The sequence below is a fragment of the Pomacea canaliculata genome, linkage group LG2 (assembly GCF_003073045.1).
Source record: "Pomacea canaliculata isolate SZHN2017 linkage group LG2, ASM307304v1, whole genome shotgun sequence".
NCBI lineage: Eukaryota > Metazoa > Mollusca > Gastropoda > Architaenioglossa > Ampullariidae > Pomacea > Pomacea canaliculata.
In genome coordinates this window covers 7,371,000-7,390,768 of record NC_037591.1, presented here as the reverse complement: position 1 = coordinate 7,390,768, position 19,769 = coordinate 7,371,000, and the positions used below count along the sequence as shown (strand labels likewise).

General features: G+C 41.3%; 1 protein-coding gene across 2 annotated transcripts in view; it reads right to left on the bottom strand.

The window, feature by feature from the left end:
- Positions 1 to 18,800, bottom strand: part of LOC112557365 (homeotic protein antennapedia-like) — a 55,853-nt gene extending 37,053 nt beyond the window's left edge. The window contains exon 1 of one of the 2 annotated variants that reach the window (XM_025227170.1): positions 18,574 to 18,800. The gene's annotated coding sequence lies outside the window, so the exon portion shown is untranslated. Of the gene's footprint in view, positions 1 to 5,677; positions 6,232 to 18,573 lie in introns of those variants that run through there. The other variant, XM_025227171.1, reaches the window with a different exon arrangement.
- Positions 18,801 to 19,769: the final 969 nt, after the last annotated feature.

Below are 19,769 nucleotides of genomic sequence, written 5' to 3'. Positions count from 1 at the left end.
GGGTCTTGCAACGTTTGTCTTCGAAGACAGAAAAACTCCCGTGCACAGAAAGATCTGGACGGATGAGCGTAAACAAATCGGTGGACCACTCGCCCTCTCCTCCTCACCCGTAAATTTCGCTGCGGGTGAGGCCCCACCCGGGGTGGGCAAATTTATATTCGGGTACTGGCCCGTTCGAGTGACGCTGATTTGTGGAAAACAGAGTCGGCCAACAAATTGTCCTGAGAGAGAGTGGTGACTGAAGGGGAGGCAACCCTGCGGGCCTCCCGCTGCGGATGATGATTGGACCATTTCGTCGCGCGCCGCACGGGACAAACTAACGAGAGGTAACTTGTTGTCATTGGAAGGACAAATGAACGCCATCGGAATATGACAAATGTCAGACTGTGCTCAACAGCCCATTGTGTTGAAAACATAATATATTCTGCAGTCGAGGCGGGGAGCAGTGACACGAGGCCGACGGTAAATGAGTCATTAAAATAATTTATTGTAAAAGTTCACCCGAAGTGTGTGTCTAATATCACCACAAATCAGTAACTGTAAGGCTATCGCGATTAGATTTTTAACTTAATGTTTTGATACATAAGCAAAAACAGACTTTTTAACTGTCTGTAGATATAGTGTTAATAGCGTGTGGATAAAAATAATTTTAAAAAACTAGAGACGGAAGAATTAAAATAATTTTTGTGATTTTGGTTGTGAATTAGTCAATAAGGACTAATAGCCAGACAGCTAGAGGCAGAAAGACTCATTTGAATACACAAAATACATCAACAATAGGATGAGTAGAAAAAAAACCAAAAGAAGTGTCGGCGTGTGTGCGACCGAGAGAGAGATAACGTATGGCAAACAGGGACATGCAAAGAGAATGAGAGAGAAAGAAAAAGTGAGAGAGGGAGAGAAGTTATTATATAATCTGGTAACTAGTTATAGATAATGAACATTTATGAAGCACTTCCTCCAAAACATATACTTAGAACGCTTTATAAATAAGAGAAACAAACATAATCCTAAATAAACTTACACACTTAGACAGACATATAGACATATACACCAGACATAGTAAATACAGAATAAACAAACACAGAGACATTACTCAAGCACATGAACTGCACGTGGTAGGGTAAAATCACCTATTTTGAAACAAGCAAGCAAACAAACAAACAAGCAAGCAAACAAACAAACAAACAAACAAGCAAACAAACAAGCAAACAAACAAACAAACAAACAAACAAACAAACAAACAAACAAACAAACAAACAAACAACAAAGTCTTACTTTTATGTTAAAAGGAGGTTTTAAAAACATCAGCATGACGAAGACTGACGGGTAATTTGTTCCAAGTTGTTGGGGGGTTGATAAAGAAAGAAAAAGACTTATGCTCATTTATCTTTGTCTTAGTTAATTGGCCTTGAAGAAGCCTCATAGTACTGGCAGGAGACGAGACATTCTCCACATAACAACCGGCTGCCGACGTCGGCGCTGCTTGCTGCATGCTGCGTGTGGCTGCCGCACAGGAGACACGGAGACGCTCCGTCGAGCCGCACGACATTCCTGTGGCCCGGATGTAAAAGGAGCAAAGCCGATAAAGACGATGCCGAGGTCAGGAGGTCAGGTCTGACACAATACCCACACCCTAAGTGTTTTACTCAGTGCTCTTACCTCAGGCGGCACAAGAGTTGCAAACTGGTCTGAGATGTTTATTAAAAACAATTGGAAACAAACGCCGGTGCCGGAGAACACGAAGCAGACTTAATGTTAGAAACAAGACTGAGATACGGATGCAGGCGGCTGCTGGGATGTTTCTCTTATTCACATGCAAGACATTTACAAGTAACGCACAGAACTACAGCACGCGCCAGACACGTGGAATCGTCAAGAAACAAACTGTATGATTGTTAAGTAACATTTGGAAACTGGATGTCGGCTAAAATAAGAAAAATGTTTATTAGTACACATCCACTTTGAAGGTAGATGCTGACTGAATATAAAAATACTTATCCTTATTCCTCAACCAGATCGCATATTCATGGATATGGACAGTTTATCCCAGGGTAATATTGCACTAACGTGGGTACCTTACACCGATGATCGAGCCAACGAGAAGTTACCTAACTGAACGAGAATTCGCGATTAAAAGTCTCACTGCGCATGCGTGTTGAGGTCAGAGTGTGGAGTGTGAATATTACAAATAAAACTAGAAACATAAAAAATCGGTAAACAAGGCGAGAGAGTCAAATGTATTCATACATACCAAACGAAGTGCCTTGAGAAGTTCCTGTCCGTTTTCAATGGCGTCTGCTACTCAGTTTACGGTATTTGTCGAACAGTTACCATTATATCTATCCAGCTAGGATAGATAAACACGTTCACTTCGGCAGAACTAAAGCCATCACAATTTTCGCCATATCTACCCTAGTGAGGAAGAAAGTATCTGACATGAACACCTCCGATAATATACTGGTAAAACGGTTTCGGTAGACCTCCACTGAATCTCTGAAAACGGAGTTTGAACTGCTATCTCTGGATAGCAGACTTGCTCAGTTCGGATAGAGTGGGTAACTGAGCAAATGTGCTTCAGGAAAGTGAAACCTGGAAGTCAGATTTTCAGAAACGGGAACGAAAAAAAAAAATAAGAAAAGAAAAGAGATGCTGGCTGCAGATAAAAACGTTTATTCTTACACGGCAACACGGACGTTTGGATGTAGACTGCAGATTTCAAAAGGTTTATACTTACGCTACAATCTCGTTATTGTTTTTTTTTTTTTAAGTTCAAAACCTGACTTTTGCGAGAGTGTTAAGTAGTTTTAAAATCTGAATTTTGTTGCTTGCAGGCTTATGGAACAGCTAGGAACTAATAGTAACAGACAGCAGTCCAGCAAAATAGTAACGCACACACACAAACTATATTTTTATTTACCTATTAACAAAGAGTTCTCTGGACCTTGGGACAGGTCTCTGAGGCCAATCAATTCATGAGCAGCCGTTCTTCCCGAGAATTTCCAGGGCGCGGACAGAAAACTTTCATCAAAATCATATGCTTTGCTGAAATCCTCATCTGACACAATGCTTGCGTGAAATGTGGAGACAGCTGCTCCATTTGTCTCTCGCTCAACCATTGGTTGCGGTGGACTGTTTACACAAGGCGGGAAATATGAGTTTGGGTGTGGGCCCCTAGGTTCTGACTGTCGCAGTTTGTATTCCTGCTTTTCGGTGTTTGACTTTTGCCGCATGTTGGTCAACCAATAGCTCTAGGGAACCCAGTATTTGTCTCGCTTAATGTATGACAGACACAGTCACTAGAGCGGATCCCCCTCCCACAACCCCGCCACCAAAAAAAGACTGTATGTGGGTGTTTATAAAAAGAGAAACAAAAAGAACAAGTGAATGATCAAGTAAAACAGATTTGAAAAGACTTTATACTGGTTCTGAGACTTTTTTAGTGTACACGTTAGTAAAAAATAATTAATTTGTATACAGCAATAATTTGTATATTTATGTACATACCTCACAATGTCTTCCTAAGAAAGTCAAACTACAAACGTAGCACCCTCGTGTGCTGTTAAAGTGTAGAGAAAACTACTAAGAAGCTCGATGAGGTATTTAAAAAATAAATAGTTCTCTCAGCTCACTTTGACATACACTACTGTCAACAGTTGTACCGATGGTAGCAAGCTATAACAGTTCATCGTATAGCTAAATTGAAGAAAAATGGAAATGTAACTGGAAAAAAGAACACACACACACACACACTACTGCCCTCTCATGAATGACATTAAGATAATATTAAAATATCTAGTCTGAACACAAATTCAAGAGGTGGAAAAGATAATAAATAACCGAGTTTCTCCTAGCATTTATAATATACAAAAAATTTTAACTTCAGGTTGCTAACTAAATAAATAATGAGAGATAAATCCACATAAATTCACATATCAACAACACAAATAAATATAATAACATACATGAAAAAAGAAACCCAGTCTAGAGCAAGAGGACAGTGCAAGAAATGGTTCTGGCAACCAGCATTGTATGGTGCCACTGCGGACTTGGCAGGCTGCCTGGACCAAACCGGATCAACAACAACAACAACAACAACAACAACAACAACAACAACAACAACAACAAACAACAACAACAGAAAACGACACCTGTGACGTCAGAGAACGCCGAACCTTTCCAACATGCGTCCTGATTACCCTAACATACCATAATATTTCCCACATATTACCATAACATATTGTATTACAGATATTAGTACCACAACATACCATAACATCCAGCACATATTACCATAACATACCGTAATATACCACACATATCACATCCATTCCCCTCTTTATCCCTGTCACTCTCTTCTCACCTATCTCACAGGTCGTTTTTCCCACAACAGTGTAAAGTCATCTGAGACGAAGCACTTCTCTCATATCAACAACAACATCGTTTTTTCATTATTCTGTTATCTTTTTTTAGTAGCAGTCTACACATCTACCACTTTTATGTGTTCCGACGGACTTGATTCACCATTCTTTTTTCAAACATTTTGTGTTTTAACCAAATGAAGTCTTGTTCAGATTTTATAGCGTCTGCCCCTTCAGCGGTCTCCGGAATGTTTAAAAGTTCATTACGGGCGAACCTTTAATACCTCATTTGTTGAATTATGTTTCTCTAAAATGTTCTTTCTTTTTCAGCAGTTCGTGAAAAGGGATTGTAAATCACTACCGTGAAAATCCGTGACAATGTGCCGCATACATCACCACCACCGTGACACTGGTGGCCACATTGTTTGCCTATAAACGACAACGTGTGTACTTTGAGCTTTCCATGGTGATTAATTTTTATGGTGACATCTTTGTTCGTTAGAAGTGTTGCATATTGCGATTATAACATAAAGTAAACTTGCTTAAAGAAAGCAAGGTTCCTGGACAAAGCAGCAGGCCAGCACACTTGGTGCAGCACAGGTTACCTCGGACTTGATTCTCTTTATTTTACATTACTTGCAACATGTTTTAAATAGGTATTGTAGAAGGAAAGTAAGGATATATACAATGAAAATGTATTATCACTTTTAATATGAAACAAAGATCATAGAACTGCAATATTAAAAACTAATTCATATAAAAATATTTCAAGGTAGTACTATGCAGGTGGAGGGTGTTAAGGATTGTGGAGTGGATTTTAAACTATGGTGTAGAGACCAAAAATTATTTGAGTGTGATATGCTACTGTTTATGTTCTCTAATCCATGTTTTATAGGATGGTACAACGAGGCCCAGTGGTCTCTACGATAATGAGCAAAACGAGATTCGGCTGTTAAAACGAAGAGTTGAATATGATAGAATAGAACAAAACATATCAACCTGATGTCATTCAGTAGTTAATCATCATCATCATCACCATCATCAGCATCAGCATCATCAACACTCAACAGTAAAAAAGTAAGAAAATTTACCGACAAGTGCAACCAGAAAGACGATGCAGAGAATTTAACAAGTTTAAAGCAGATAAGTCATCTAAGTATAGTCTTCGTGGAGTCAGAGATAGGTATGTCTGCAAAGACAGGAAGAAGACACAGCTACAAACAGGTGACGGCAAGAGGACACAAACAAATTAAATCAACCAGGTGCATCAAGATATGAAGGAAAGAAACAAAGAAAGAAAGAGAAAAATCTCATACCTGGCTTTACTTCTCTCATGCTCGTCCTCATCAGCCCGGGGAGTAGGAACGAACAAGTCGGACTTGTCTTGAGACTAGTGGACATAAAGAGTGCCACTGCTTCTTCTCATCATAGACCCAACAACGCCTCTGTCGCATACCACGCCACCCATTGGCTGAGCGCGGTCACATGACAGCTTCTCATTGGCCGGGGTCGGTTCCAGCGGCAGATAACTCATGCAGTTGGCGAGTGGCGACTATCCTGGTCCCATCTTCTCATTCGTTATTTCGAAACAGATTAATCATAGACTTGATGCGCGCGCCAGTAACATTAGGCGAGAAAGCCATGCTTTCAGGAGAAGTGGAGCACTGTGAGAGTGGAGCCACCTTACACTGTTTATTATTCAATCTTATCGTCTAATAGTAGCCTGAAGATATTTTTTAAACAAATAACAAACATTAACGGTCTATGCTCCTTTTGAGACTTTGACCATGCACAGAGAATCGGAGTCTTGTTTGTGACATATTTCATAATCTTTTCGACATTTTTCACATTCTTCCTTCCTTTACTTCTTTCTCTGTGTCTACAGCAATCTTTTTTTTTTTGGACAGGTACATGACAAATGAATCAGCTGCAGATTACTAAGAATGATGACTACAACGATTAAATTACAATTTAACGTAATAGTTCTTTTAGTTACTTAAAAATAAATAGAATTAAAAAGTCCGCTTCGATTGTGAACACCCGCACGCAGTGAACTGTACTGATTTAGAGAAGAAATTGCCAGCACGAAGTTCCTCTGCATCTTGGGGTCAACTGTGAAGTCGAAACACAAAAGTGGGCAGTAAATCAAACTTCATCATCAGGCGGTGGAACGAACCTCGGAGAACTGTTGCCGTTGACTGCCACGTATACAAAGGGTGTAGTGTCCTCACTGAGGTCGTTCAGACCCGCATCCCACCCCACCAAGTCCCTACACCACTTATTTCTATCACCTCCAGCACCACTGGTACAAAAAGGCAGTGCTGCGTTTATGGGACTGTCGTGGGGGTCTGAAGGCAGAATGTTCTCGAACATATTCGGACTAGTCTCTGGCTGTTAGACCGAGGACGATGTACGGCTAAGACGTTGCGCCTTTTAACCCTCGAAACATAAACATACTCGTGTTCTGTCGGGGTGGGAGGAGGTGGGGAGGAGAAGGAGAAAAGAATTGCTGCCGCTAGTGGCACTGACAGTGGTGTGGGGTAAGGAAGGCGCAAGTAAGGCCTGATCCTCCAGTAGGACGGACTACAGGCTGTAAATGGAACAGTTGTGTTGTCGTGATAGAGGTGTAGATAATGCCGTAGAGGAAAGATGGACTGCACGAGCGACGAAGAGAGCGCTGCCGTTATCAGGATCATCGGAGAGGTGACCTAATTAAAATGCGCGTGGGGTCGGATGCATGACAAGAGACAAGTCATTCTTACGTCACAATTTTCTGCCCGCGTTCTTCGAGTTAGTGCAGGTCACGGAGGTCAACTCTACCCGGGCAGAGACTTAAAACTGTGCCAGACTAGTACTCGACTATGTTTCCGACCTACAACAACCAGGGTGAATAGAAAGCGAGTTATTCCGCCCCAGACATTTGTAGTTTCTATGTCTGTCTCTCCTTTCCATGCACAGGGATCCAGGGATGGAGAGAGTGGGAAACAGGAGGATTGCAGGCAATGTGCAACAATAGTCTGATTTGTTTTGCAACAGAATGTATCCTGCCGACAGGAAATAGAAATAGTTCCCAGGGCAACAAAGAAAGACAACCAAAGTTTCTAACAGGTTCAAAGGGGAGATTTATTCCAGCTAGTATCAATCACTTTCGTTAGGATATATATGTATATACTTAGACTCAATGATTGAAATAGAGTGCTATATGCGGACCCTCAGCAGGCTTCACAACAATTGAATATCCAGAACATGACTCTGGAGCATTTACTTCTCGTTAAGGCCATATATTTACTTATTTTCAGCCAGAGGGTTAAAAAAACTAAAAATGAAAATATACCCAAAGCTAAAAGTGCTTTTCTGTCTTTTGGGAATTTTTTCAGTTTATTATTTTATCGTTCTAGAAATCTTTTCTTCGGACAGCTTGTTTGTTCTAATGGTGTACATAAGTGTAGGCAGTTTATTTTTGTTAGGTTTTTAGTTGGATTTTGTGATAGGTGCGTTTGGTCTTGGTTTTAGTTTGGATTAGAATAATTACGTAGACCAAACGGACAAGGGAATAATTTTTGTTTTGGCGGAAGTTGCAGAAGGGCTGATGGCGCCAAATAAGGACAAAATAAAAGACTTTCTGCGCATGCGTCGCCCAAGGCGGCAAGGGGAAAACACATTTATCATTGCAAGTCGTCTGACTCAGAGGCAAAAGGTTTGTACTAAAGCCCACCCGACTGTTTGGGCAGCCATGGTTTAGTGACGTCTGCACACTGTCTGGGGTTGGCACAATATTTCAAGCAAGCACACACGTCAGGAGTGCCGGCCTCGTCGGGCCCAGGTCCGGCTCCATGCCGCAGGTGCAGAAGGCATGTCACGTGGGAAGGATTGAGGCGCCCGCATGCCACAGTTGCAGGCGCGTTCGTTGGGCGTTCAGCACGTGCTTCCCGGTGGCGGCGAGGTGAAGGTCGTGACCCGCCTGTGGAAACCCCTTCGTCAACTGAGAAATGTAGCATGCATGTTAATTGAAGAGTCGACAGAAGGTAACAAACTACCGACGGACAAGACCAAACTGCAAATAATTGCTGGCATCACTGGAGACAGAAGCTGTGGAACCAAGATGTAAAAGAAAAAGTGATGAGACTTTCAATGAAGGACTGACAGAACCGAGTGAGGATGACAGAGTTGACAGAGAAAGATCTGAGTTTCCGTAGGAGGTACAGACTTTGTTGGCTCTTACGGAGGCTCATGTCAGTGTTGATGTCCTCATTTAAGCTTGTTATCAAAGGCAGTATCTAGATATTTGTACGAGTCGACTACCTCGATGGCATCATCGCGGAGAATACTGATGACTGCCTCGGGCCTGTTCATCCGAAGGTGGAAGATATTTACAACAATCATCACAATGCAGTGATTTATATCAATGATGATCAGCACATCGCAGAGATTTCTATGAACACAGTAGAGCTCGGACAGCTTTAAGTACTAGGAGCTTCCCTCTTCTAAAATGCTTGGTGGACAGAATACATCGCATCTGATCTAGTCAACGACATCAGCAATATTCATACTGGACAACATCTAGAGAGCAGGTTTTAGGTTTGCTACCTGGTGCAGGGTATTCAAGTCCTTCATAGTCCCCATCCTGATGTTCGGATGAAAGACATAGACTGCTTGCTGAGATAGAAAAAAAAATCCTGGCAATCCAAACTCTTGTCCAAACTATTCCCAATTCATCACATGGAACTTAAGGCCAATGAATTATACGGAGCACAGTCCCATCCTCGTAGAACATCTGAAACCTCTTCTGGCAACAGTAAAGTGGCGCAAGCTCGTCTGTTCTGGTCTTGACACCCGGTATAACTATTGCGGGTGTCTGTGAACTTCTGATCGACTGCTGGGATGTGTTTAGGGAATACTCGAACCTTTGCCCAAACGAGTATTGGACCGTGTGTTAGGGAATAGACAACCATTAGTAAACAGACATGTGTTGATACCACCTGTCAGCGACCGGACACCCTTCACGCTTAAACCCACCCATGCGCAGATTATACCCAGTGGTGATGAATACTAAGACATCCACGATTGTTACACTGCACAACAAAGATGGACAACAGAAGAACTTGCTGGTGAGCATAAACGATTGGGCTGGTCATTCCACTCCGGATTTGCTTACCGCCGTTCAAGACAGGCATGGATGGCAAAACTTTCGCCACCCATGCTGATACTAGTCACATAATTGTTGTTATTGTTGTTGTTGATCACGATGATGATGATGAAGACAGTGCTGATTGAGATAAAGTTTTATAGTTTCTTGTCCACTTGTTTCGCTCTTTAGCTTTTTCCGTTTTTTTTGTGTCCGACGGTCTGTTACTTTATTTTCTTACTCCTTTATCTACTTTGATTCTTCTTGGGGGTTGGGGGAGCTATTTATGTTCCCTTTGCATTTTGTTCGTTTATCAACTTGTCGTTTCTCGTTTATCACTTATTTCGCGTTTGTTTGTCATATTGTTAGCCAATTAGGTTTTCTTTTCCTTCCTTCCATCTTTATTCTCAGCCCGGAGGCTCCGACCCCTACCCCATCCTCATCCCCATCCTTATCCCTCATTGTTTCTCCGTTTCTTCCTCTGTCCCCGTGATAGTGTGGATATCAGTCTGTCTCTCGTCCCCACCCCACCACACCAACCCCCTTCTCCCCAGCCAGACTCCCCGGCCCACGTGACGGTATGATTAAGGAATGGAGCGCGAGAGCTGCCCGTAAATCAGAGCGGGGCCCTCTGGCGGCCTTATCTGATTACCGGTCGTGCCGGCCGCTTCTTGCCCGCTGGCCGCGCAAGCGCTTATCGCAGGCCTGTGCTGAGCTGCCATCACCGTGGCGGCCTCTCCTAGCTCACGTGACCCGCCAGACCACCTGTGATTGGGCCTCGCTTCCGCTAGACGGTTTTCGGCAACGGCTCGCACGTACTTATCGGTGTGCACCGTACATGCGTCATGCTGCAATCTAAACTCCCTTCGTAAATAAGTTTCTAGTGAGCAGAGGGAACAATCTTGACTACTGTATTACCCATCCAGTTTTTCTTTCTTTTTTTTTTTTTTTTTTGAAACCTGCAATATATAAAACCGCGCTTTTAAACTTTGTCCATTTGAAAATTTCCATATGTGTGTGAAGCAAAGACGGAACTCCAGTTTCCAATCCACGTTTTAAACTGCGAAGATTGATGAAATTTTACACACTCCTTGTTATCAGTCGTCAGGCTTTTCTGATAAAAATATTTTTATCGTCAGGTGTTTATTCATTTTGCCGTTTATTAAATTACGATCATCGTAGTGAGAAAAAGCACCCAACAGGTATTACAAAAAAAGCTCTCTTTGCTGTTTGTTTGTTTGTTGTTGTTTTTTTTTTTCTCCTCCTAAACCTTAGACTTTCTTAAAATAGGTAACACCGTTTATCTTTCGAATTAAAGCTGGTGAAAATCCAATGAATATTTTAGTATTAAAGTCGGAAAGAGACTGTGTTATTCTCGGTACACTCATTTTACAAAATAAATCATAAACGCAAAAGCTTCAAGAAGACAATGATTTGAACATCTCTAGCCATGGTCCATTCCCGACAATAATTATTGATATTTATAACCAGTGACCGTTCCTTTATCCAGAAATGCTGTCTCTTTACGACGAATCCCGGCTGCAAATTTGACATGATATCTTGGTCATGAAGGATTTCGGACAGCCCATTTCCTGATACAAACCATTCCAAAATTAACACTTCCAGCCTAATTTCTAGCCCTTGTGCCGTTCGTCACTCTCCGGAAAATGACGGAAAGTACCGAGCGGGGACTTACTCAATTAAAAGCTTCTCTGGCTTGACGCTAATAGCGCCATGAACGACCCTGGTCCGGAGGTGGATTGTAAGGGGCGAGGAGGGTTGTGAAGGAGAAGGAAGGGAAAGCTGGTAGTTGTTTGCTGTTGATGTGAGCTGTAGTCATGCAGCAGGTAATCGTCATGCTTTCTAACTGTTAGCACTGCATGTGCGATGTTCAGGCCTGTGTGTTTTGTGCGACTGGTTGCACGTGCAAGGTCGAGATGGAAGGCAACAGAGTGAGAGAGATAAAAGAAAAAGAAAGAGAAGGAAGACAATGACACATGAGAATAAACACAGAGATAGATTGAAGAGTGTACAAAAGCGACTCAAACTACAGCCTTCCAACAAGAAGCTAGCCAAAGAGACTTCTCTTACAAATACAATTCTTCTATATAGCAGGCCTAGAGATAAGCATCGAATAAGATTAATAAAAGAAAGTTATCTTACACTAAGATTCTATATGATTGTATTCCTGTCTACAATGTATAAATATAGCCCTGGGGATATGGGTCTGCTTTTATTTGAGCAGACAATGATTTGTATTTGCATTCACTTGGTTCGAACTGCAATTTCCCTATGAATGATACATATGATTGTAGATGACATATGACATGGTCTATATTGCCATCATTGTATATCACGAGCTAGGAAAATTATGGAAGAGTGAGAGAAATGGAAAAAACCCAAATGTGTGTAAGGTTGGCACATCCCTGTCAATTCTCGGATGCAAGTGAATTTTATTCGACCGTGTGAACAATTTCCATGCTTTGTAGTGAGAATATTTTCCGTTATTCAGTACCACGAATATATTGTAGTGTTTCTCTTAAACAATCTTCATCATCTGTTATGCGAGAACTTAGCTGGTGATATCAGCTGGAAGTATGGTGACGGCCAACAGACTTCAATCGAGACAAAACAATTTGTTGTCTCCGTTTATTACAGCAATTGCCTCTCACTGAACTTCTTGTATTCTTTGTTTTCTACTTTATGGGTCTCTTCCTCGTGCTTCTCTGATCCTTTACATTATCTAAGAGTTATTCAGGTTTTGTAATTTCAGCAATCTTCAAGCTTACAGATGATTACCAAAGTTAAAGAAGTCTACCCTAAAGGTAACATAATGGGAGATCACTGTCTTCTTAGCCTGCAATTGTTTCCTTTTCTGCTATTTGCTTTAATTTATTCAAGTTGATCAGCGAGAACAAAACATTTCTTCGTTGGTCATCTTGTCTTGAGATGTAAAAATACCCGAAGAAGACGAGCAATAAAACTGATTTTCCAGCGGCTTATTTGTATGAGAATTGTCTTGGGGTTCCTGTAGCGATTCCTTAAGTCTTAAAGGGTCAGACAATATTTTTGGCCCTCGAATATCATGGTCACACAGTGTTTCGCCAAGGTTGGGGTCAGGCAGACAGACTTGAAGTCCTGGACAGTCAGTCGTCTCCAGCAAGACATCCGTGTTTTCAAGCGAGAAAACCATTTGAAGCAAGAGCTATTTCCAGAAAAAAAATCCAGCTTCATGGAGCGGTCCACAAGACCCAACGTCCCATAGTCAAGCGAACGCTCCTCGAGTCAATTAGCTCATAAAGGGAGATAAGCCGGTATCCAGTCATGCGGAGTGACGGCGCTTGTGACAAACGGGTTTCGCAGTCAATGTGCTCAGAACACATAAATTTTCTTTGACCTTATCAATTGCCTTCTGCACAATCCCATAATTCACGTCGCGACCTGTCGTCCACCGCCACTTGCAGCGGCCATATTGCTTCAACCATCAAGCGCTTGGACCGGAGTGGCATAGGTGTTTAGGAAAAGAAGCTTAGTGGCTGAGTTTTCTCACCTTTTTCTGCTCGAATTTCTGGAACGCTGTGTGTGTGTGTTCATGTGTGTGTGTACATGTATGTATATTTTTATGATTGACTCTCATCTCTCTCATCTCTCTCTCTCTCCTGTCATCCTCCACAGACACTACTGTTCTTCGGCACGACCATTTCTCGAACAATACTGTCGATCTGTAGTCGACTTTGGGAGCTGTCTCTTTGATCTCGCATTATAAACACATTTTCAGCTCTGCTGAATTTGCTAGAAACACACTTGTGACCCCAAATTGAGCGCTATTGCTTGTTCGATCAACCGTAACACGGCTTCAATTGTGTTTTCGTCGCCAATTTCCCTAAAGAGCTCTGCCGAGGGAAGCTTAGTATTGATTTCGTTTTAAGGTTCATTAACTCCAAACGTCTCATTCCCACCCTCTTTTTTTTCCTTCCAAACTCTTGATCACTGCCAAAGACTTTTTCTTTGTCGTAAATAATGTGAAACATTTAACTTTTGACACCGTTCTTAAGTAAACTTATTCTACGATTCACTCTGCATTTCTGATAAAAGGAATAAGGGAATTAACTCTATGCATATTTCCTGTGCACGCCATCTGCGCCACCCAATCCCGCTTCAACCTTCTAATTTTCTCCTAACGCACTTCTCAATTATGTAAAAGTATTTGCATTATATTCGCGAATACTTTTTACTGGCAAATTATGATTATCGGTTTACGACTGTTAAGTGTGGACAAAGATTTTTTCTACGGGAACATGGCAATCCTCCGATTGAATCGAGAATAGAAATGTAGGATTTTCCGTATCACGCTGTTATCATTATAGATAAAAATTAGTTCCGGATGGAAGGAATAGTAAAGTGTTCTGTAGCGAGCATCCTCCTCTTTTTTTTCCTCTTATTTCAGACATTTAGCTCGTCTGGGGAGGGGTTAGAGTAAGGGTGGGATGATCAAGTCGATTGGTTGAGTGAGTCATTTCAGCTGTCCTCTTACAAATGTCACCTTTACTATCATTGCACTTATTATCTCTGGCAACCAGACTACGGTGAAACTTTGTGACGGGGTTTCTCCTCTCCCTTCCTACTTTTTCTTCTTTTGCGCTCCTGCAGGAAACTCTTGAACTTTGGACTTCATCCAATCTTGTGTGCGTAGTACGCTTGTCTTCTCTTGACCCCATTACCACCACGATACCGCCGGGAGCAGGGATTTCCCAGACTGGTGGTATGCTACTCCTACTGAGAGATGAAGTTAGTCTCTGGACTGATGATCTGACAGGCTCAGCACTTGCAAAGCTTTGTTTCAATTCAATATCATTACCATCTAGGCTGTTACAATCATTTGGTTCCAGACATTTTGTGAATTTACTTTGTATTTACTTATTAAATCCACAGAATTTTAAGCATAGGTAAGACGAATGTCCGGTACAGTGGTATACCATAAGACCTTCTACAATTCTCTAAAAAATAATGTTTTTCAATTAAGTCTTCATGTGTTTCCTGGGTCATCTTTTCCATCTATTCAGAAACGCAGTATTGATCCTTTGCTCATATCACTTTGCCACCATCTTCACCTTTCAATAATTTCATTGCTAGGTCTACAGGACGACAAATAATTTATGGCCTCCTCCTCAATTGATGCTGATTTGTCGCTACAGCAAAATAATCATTAATACCAACACCAGCTCTGCTCTGGAATTTCCATGAAAATGTTGGCTCTGATGTAGAAGTACTCATTACTAGTTTCTTAGAATCATCTAATGTTCTCATAAGAAAAAGTTGGTCCGAAGGACTGCTTCCAGCAAGGACCATCACCAAATATTACAATAACACTCGAAAGAAAGAAAAGTCTTTATGTCAATGACAAGTAATTTCTTTAATGAAGACTTCAAAGACGAAGAATGGTGGCACATCATTAATTATAATAATGACTTCCTCAATGATGGAAAATTATTATTTATCAATTATGAGAAAGGATTACATGAATAATGATTAATTAACAATTTTTAGCTTAATACTTTATATGCTTTATATGCCCATTGATTACTGATAGAGATATTGATATATGATTCCACATTGAGATCACTCCTCCACCACACCAGTCTCTTCCAGACTGTCCTCCTGGCCTTAATCATGCAGTCCAACCCGGTTATGACCTTTGGTGAAGTTAATTAACTGATTTCTTCCAAACGGCGGTAGTTCTTCTGTCTTCGCGACTGTTCTGGGTTTTGTGAGTTTTTTTCGGATCCTTTTATGAGACCCTAGAGGTATTGAGGGTCTTGTATGAGGTTCAGAAATGCCATTTTTTCCCTGTCAGAGGCCTCGAACCTCATTTCGCTAGATTATTTTTTTTAATTTGTTATTTTGAATTGTTAATGTTTCGATATGAAATATTGTGGATTTTATTGTTGTTCTTGTGGGATTATTAATTTGTTGCAAAGCACAAAAACACAATTTTACTTCTAGAACCATTCTCTAGAACCACACGAAAAACTCTCTCTCTCTCTCTCTCCACACAGACTCCAGTTCATCTATGGTTGAACAACCTACTGCAGAGAGTACAAACAATTAGTTTTTCTTCAATTTCTTTTAGCATTAGAAGAAATACCGTAGGTAGTGTTTTAATACCGTTGGCTTTTATTAAGAAGATTGCAAAATTCCCTTCGTTTCAGCAAAGTTAACAAAAGGAATGTGTCTTTTCCTTTTAAAATAAAAGATAGTTTGGAAGGGAAAAGAAGCTTGCTAACAAGGAAGAAGAAAAATAGGGTGCCGACAAATGCATTTGTAGAAAGGAGAGAATTGTTGACAGACAAAGAGGGGCTGCTGGAAGGGTCTGTGCTCCAAGAAAAAAAAAAACTGTGCCGACTGAAATAAAAGAAAGAGTTCTACTCGGAGTGGAGGAAGAGAGAAATAGAAAGAAAAGTCGGTGCATAGCGAGAGGTAAGACTGGATTCGAAGACTCTACGGAATCTTGTAATTACGAAAGTTTAAAATGTGAGCAGGAGTGTGTCTGTTTGCCTGCAACATTTAAAGTACATCCGTCTACTTGTAAAAGTTCACAGAGGTATATATTACAGAGGTATATATTTCCCACTAAAGTGTGATGCATGCTGACTTGACATGGATGCGATACCGAAACCCTGGAGAATGTCCGGGTGGAAGGGAAAGATGGGGTGGATGCAAGGAGGGGGAGTCAATGGAAGGACTTTTTGCGACATTTCCTGGCTGGACACTGTGCAGACTGCTCTTGACAGAGTCATGTAAGATAGTGTATTTGTCTACAGAAAGCTATTTGTAATCTGTTGTGTCATGATAACGATGAAATCATTTCAGTTAAATGGTTGTGCAGCCGGTTTGAATAAAACTTTTTCCTTTCTCGCTTCCTCCCTTCCCTTCTTCTCTTAATCGCGCGCTTGGTTGTGCTCATCTAAAAATAATAAGTGGACATTTGTATAACTCTCTACCACAACATTAGGGTCATACTTATAAATTATCATAACAAACAATGTGAAACAGAATATGTTGCACAACTAACGAAAACTGAGAGTTGGAATCTCCATTTGAAATAATAAGTGGGGCTTAAAACTCGAGTTGTTTCTTGAACAAATGTGCCTTGAGGGTTCTTAAAGACTCCATTGTGTTGTCATTGCTTACATCGATTTTATAATTAAGACGATATTCAAGGTAGCTGTTAGTCTTTACACCATTTTTATAATCCTTTCGTGTACATGCCTTTTTTAATTAGGTGAACTAAAATGTCCTCTTGGGTTTTGGTTTCTAGTATTTTAAATGGAACAATTAAACACAATGATGGTAAAATTATAACAATACTATAATTATTTAAAACATCATAAAGCCTCAACATACGGTCACAAAGAAAAGCACGTTTAGAAAGGTTCTGTTTACAAACATCAAATGTTAACACAGCGCTTGACAACATCGTCAACAATAAAGGCAACGAGAACATCTGAGGATGACTGGTTGGTTGGAAGGAACGTGCTTTCACCCCAGAAGACATCGCAATACCTGAGAGAAGTGATGAGGACATTGAACTATTCGAAGAAAATTCGCGACTAACAACCTTTTGACAGAAGAAGTGTCACTATTCGAAAGTGTATCCGAAGTTGATATGATGATGATGATGACGATGATGCTGATTACTATTATTATTGGTCTTGATGTATGTAGCGAGTATTTGCCCATGCACTCCCAGACTGTCATCGCTGGCTTGGAGATGATAACAAAATTATAAAAAAAAAACCCCATCAACTTATTTCATCTACGTTTCTTTAAACACCAACCTGAATACCTGTAGATTGACTGTTGATGCTAGACTGAGAATATCTTTTATGTCTAATCACTACAAGAACAATCTTCTTCAGCTTGGCTTTGTTAATAGATGCTTAGACTAAATAATTCTGACCCAATCCGTGGATGTGATTATGTAGTGTATTCTAACACCAAAGTTAAAGTTGTCTCGTTGAGATAAAGCGAGAGAAAGAATCACCTGATTCGTAACCTCTGAGGTCCTGGCCGGCCCACCCGACAGACCATTTGTACAGGAGGATGGCAGAAATAGAGGTGTTTGGTTCGCATTTTACGAGCTCATCATCCACAAATGATGAGCGGCACGGACCCGCACGAGGGCAGCTGTGTGGGTATCGTCTGCTCCATCAGCCTGTGATTTGCTGGCGCCGGGATTTTTAACGACACCCGTTACATTTACAGGCGCATAATCTCGCCAGGGCCAGGGGCCGGGTGACATTAGAGGCCATGCATCAGGTTTATTGGTTGCTGATGGTTTATCGGCCAACAAACTGATGGCTTGCTTACGTCTAGAAAGGCGTTTACTGTTATTGGATTTTATTGTTGTTGTTGACATCTATTTTGCTGGTGTTTTTCGCTTTTCTTTGAGTTTCTTTACGGGTGGATAAGAGACGTTAATTAAGTTTTTGATAATAAGATGCTACAAAATAATTCATTCTTAAATTCTATGTGTATGAGTTCACACAGGACGGATCCACTCAGTTATATAAACACACCACGAAGACAAATAGGACAGAGGCAGAGAGAGAGACTAATGGACATGTTAGGACAGACACGAAGACACGAGAGGAGACTATTGAGGGTCTCTCTCTCTTGCTTGAGACAGGTAAGTCTATGTTAAGTAATGTTAATTGTTATAAACTGATGACAACTTTTCAAATTCAAGTTCATTTTTTTCCAGAGTATGGACGAGTGAGTGTTAAGAGCTCCACAATCTTACCAGTCAGTCAGTCGTCCCTTGACTGATGGTGGGTGGACAGTAATCATATGTATTTATGTATTTATAGGTGATAATGCCAGCCACTTATGCTTGTTTTTTGACAATAGGACGACCAGTCAGGTCTTTAAACATATTTTATCCAATAACACGCGAAACTTAACCTTTCACCTGTGATCACTCCATCAATTAACTATGCTACCCGTATATTGGCAGATACAGAGAGTGGCGAAGAGAGAGAAAGAATGAGAAAGAAAAAAAAATACATGACACATGGCCACACCTACCTCCTGCTGGCTCTTTTGCCTCCCGAGGGTCAACCTTTGTCCGTCTGTCCGCAGGTGATAACGACGACACCACCACGTTTACCTACTAACCCGCTCGACTAACGGGACCCCTGAGAGCTGTTTGGCTCTCGTGTGTACACACGGCGCTCGCTCCCCACTGGGACGCGGAGACAACAGCGTGGTTATGACTGTGCAAACACAAATATGTACAAAGCAAGCAGCAAACCCCCCACACGGCGACTTGCGAGCATGTGCTAGCTCCAGGGGGGGTTACGGCCTCGGCCCGGCGTCTCAGCCAATGGCGGCGCAGGGATGTTATCTGAGAACCAATCAGCTCTGGCGTTAGAGGCTGATGATGGTGGAGACGAGGCGATTTTTCACGTGTCGGCTTCATTTTCGGGCAGAGCTCGGCAACACTAGCCATGTGGCGAGCTGCTTGTTTGGTGGGGTTGTGTAACAGAAAATGGCGCAGAAGAGCCTCGCCAATCAGTTTTTTAACTGTCGATCTGCTATACGTTACGTCTTCCTGTCAGGGTAGTGTTTCCCTGCATACATTTTCTTTCTGTTGGGTCGTGTGGCTTCTTTCTGAGCTTTCTCACCTTGGCTAGGTGTGCAGGCTACAAGATGCTAGTGAATGTGTGTTTATGCTTTTGTTTGTCTGAATGTCAGTCTGCATTCATGTATGTATGTATGTAATACTGAACTTATCTTGGCCTGTTTATGCAGGTATTTATTCCTAATATTTCCTGCGAACAGGGGCCAGATACACAGATGAATGTTAAAGCTTAGCATCCAGCTAAAGTGCTTATAAAATACTAACAAATATTAGTCTGCTTGGCGATACTATTCTGCTAATACGACGGTACAACCGACCCCTGACGTCCACATGGGTCATGGAGCTCCTGGTCTGGACACGAAAAGAGCATCAACAGTTCAGCCCTCCACAACTCTCAGACACAAATGTTCTTGACCTTAAATTTCTGCGGGAAATAGAAACCAAGTGTAGCTAGTTAGATAAGAGGATAGATAGAAATAAATAAATGAAAATGTATAGCCAGGGAAATAACAAACAAAATTAGTAAACGTAAATGCTCTTCAGCCATCAGCCTTTAAAAAATGGTCACACATTTTGTATTATTTTTTTCATACTGAGAATGTAGTGTAATGTCACAATTATCTACCAGAGATGTACTGCA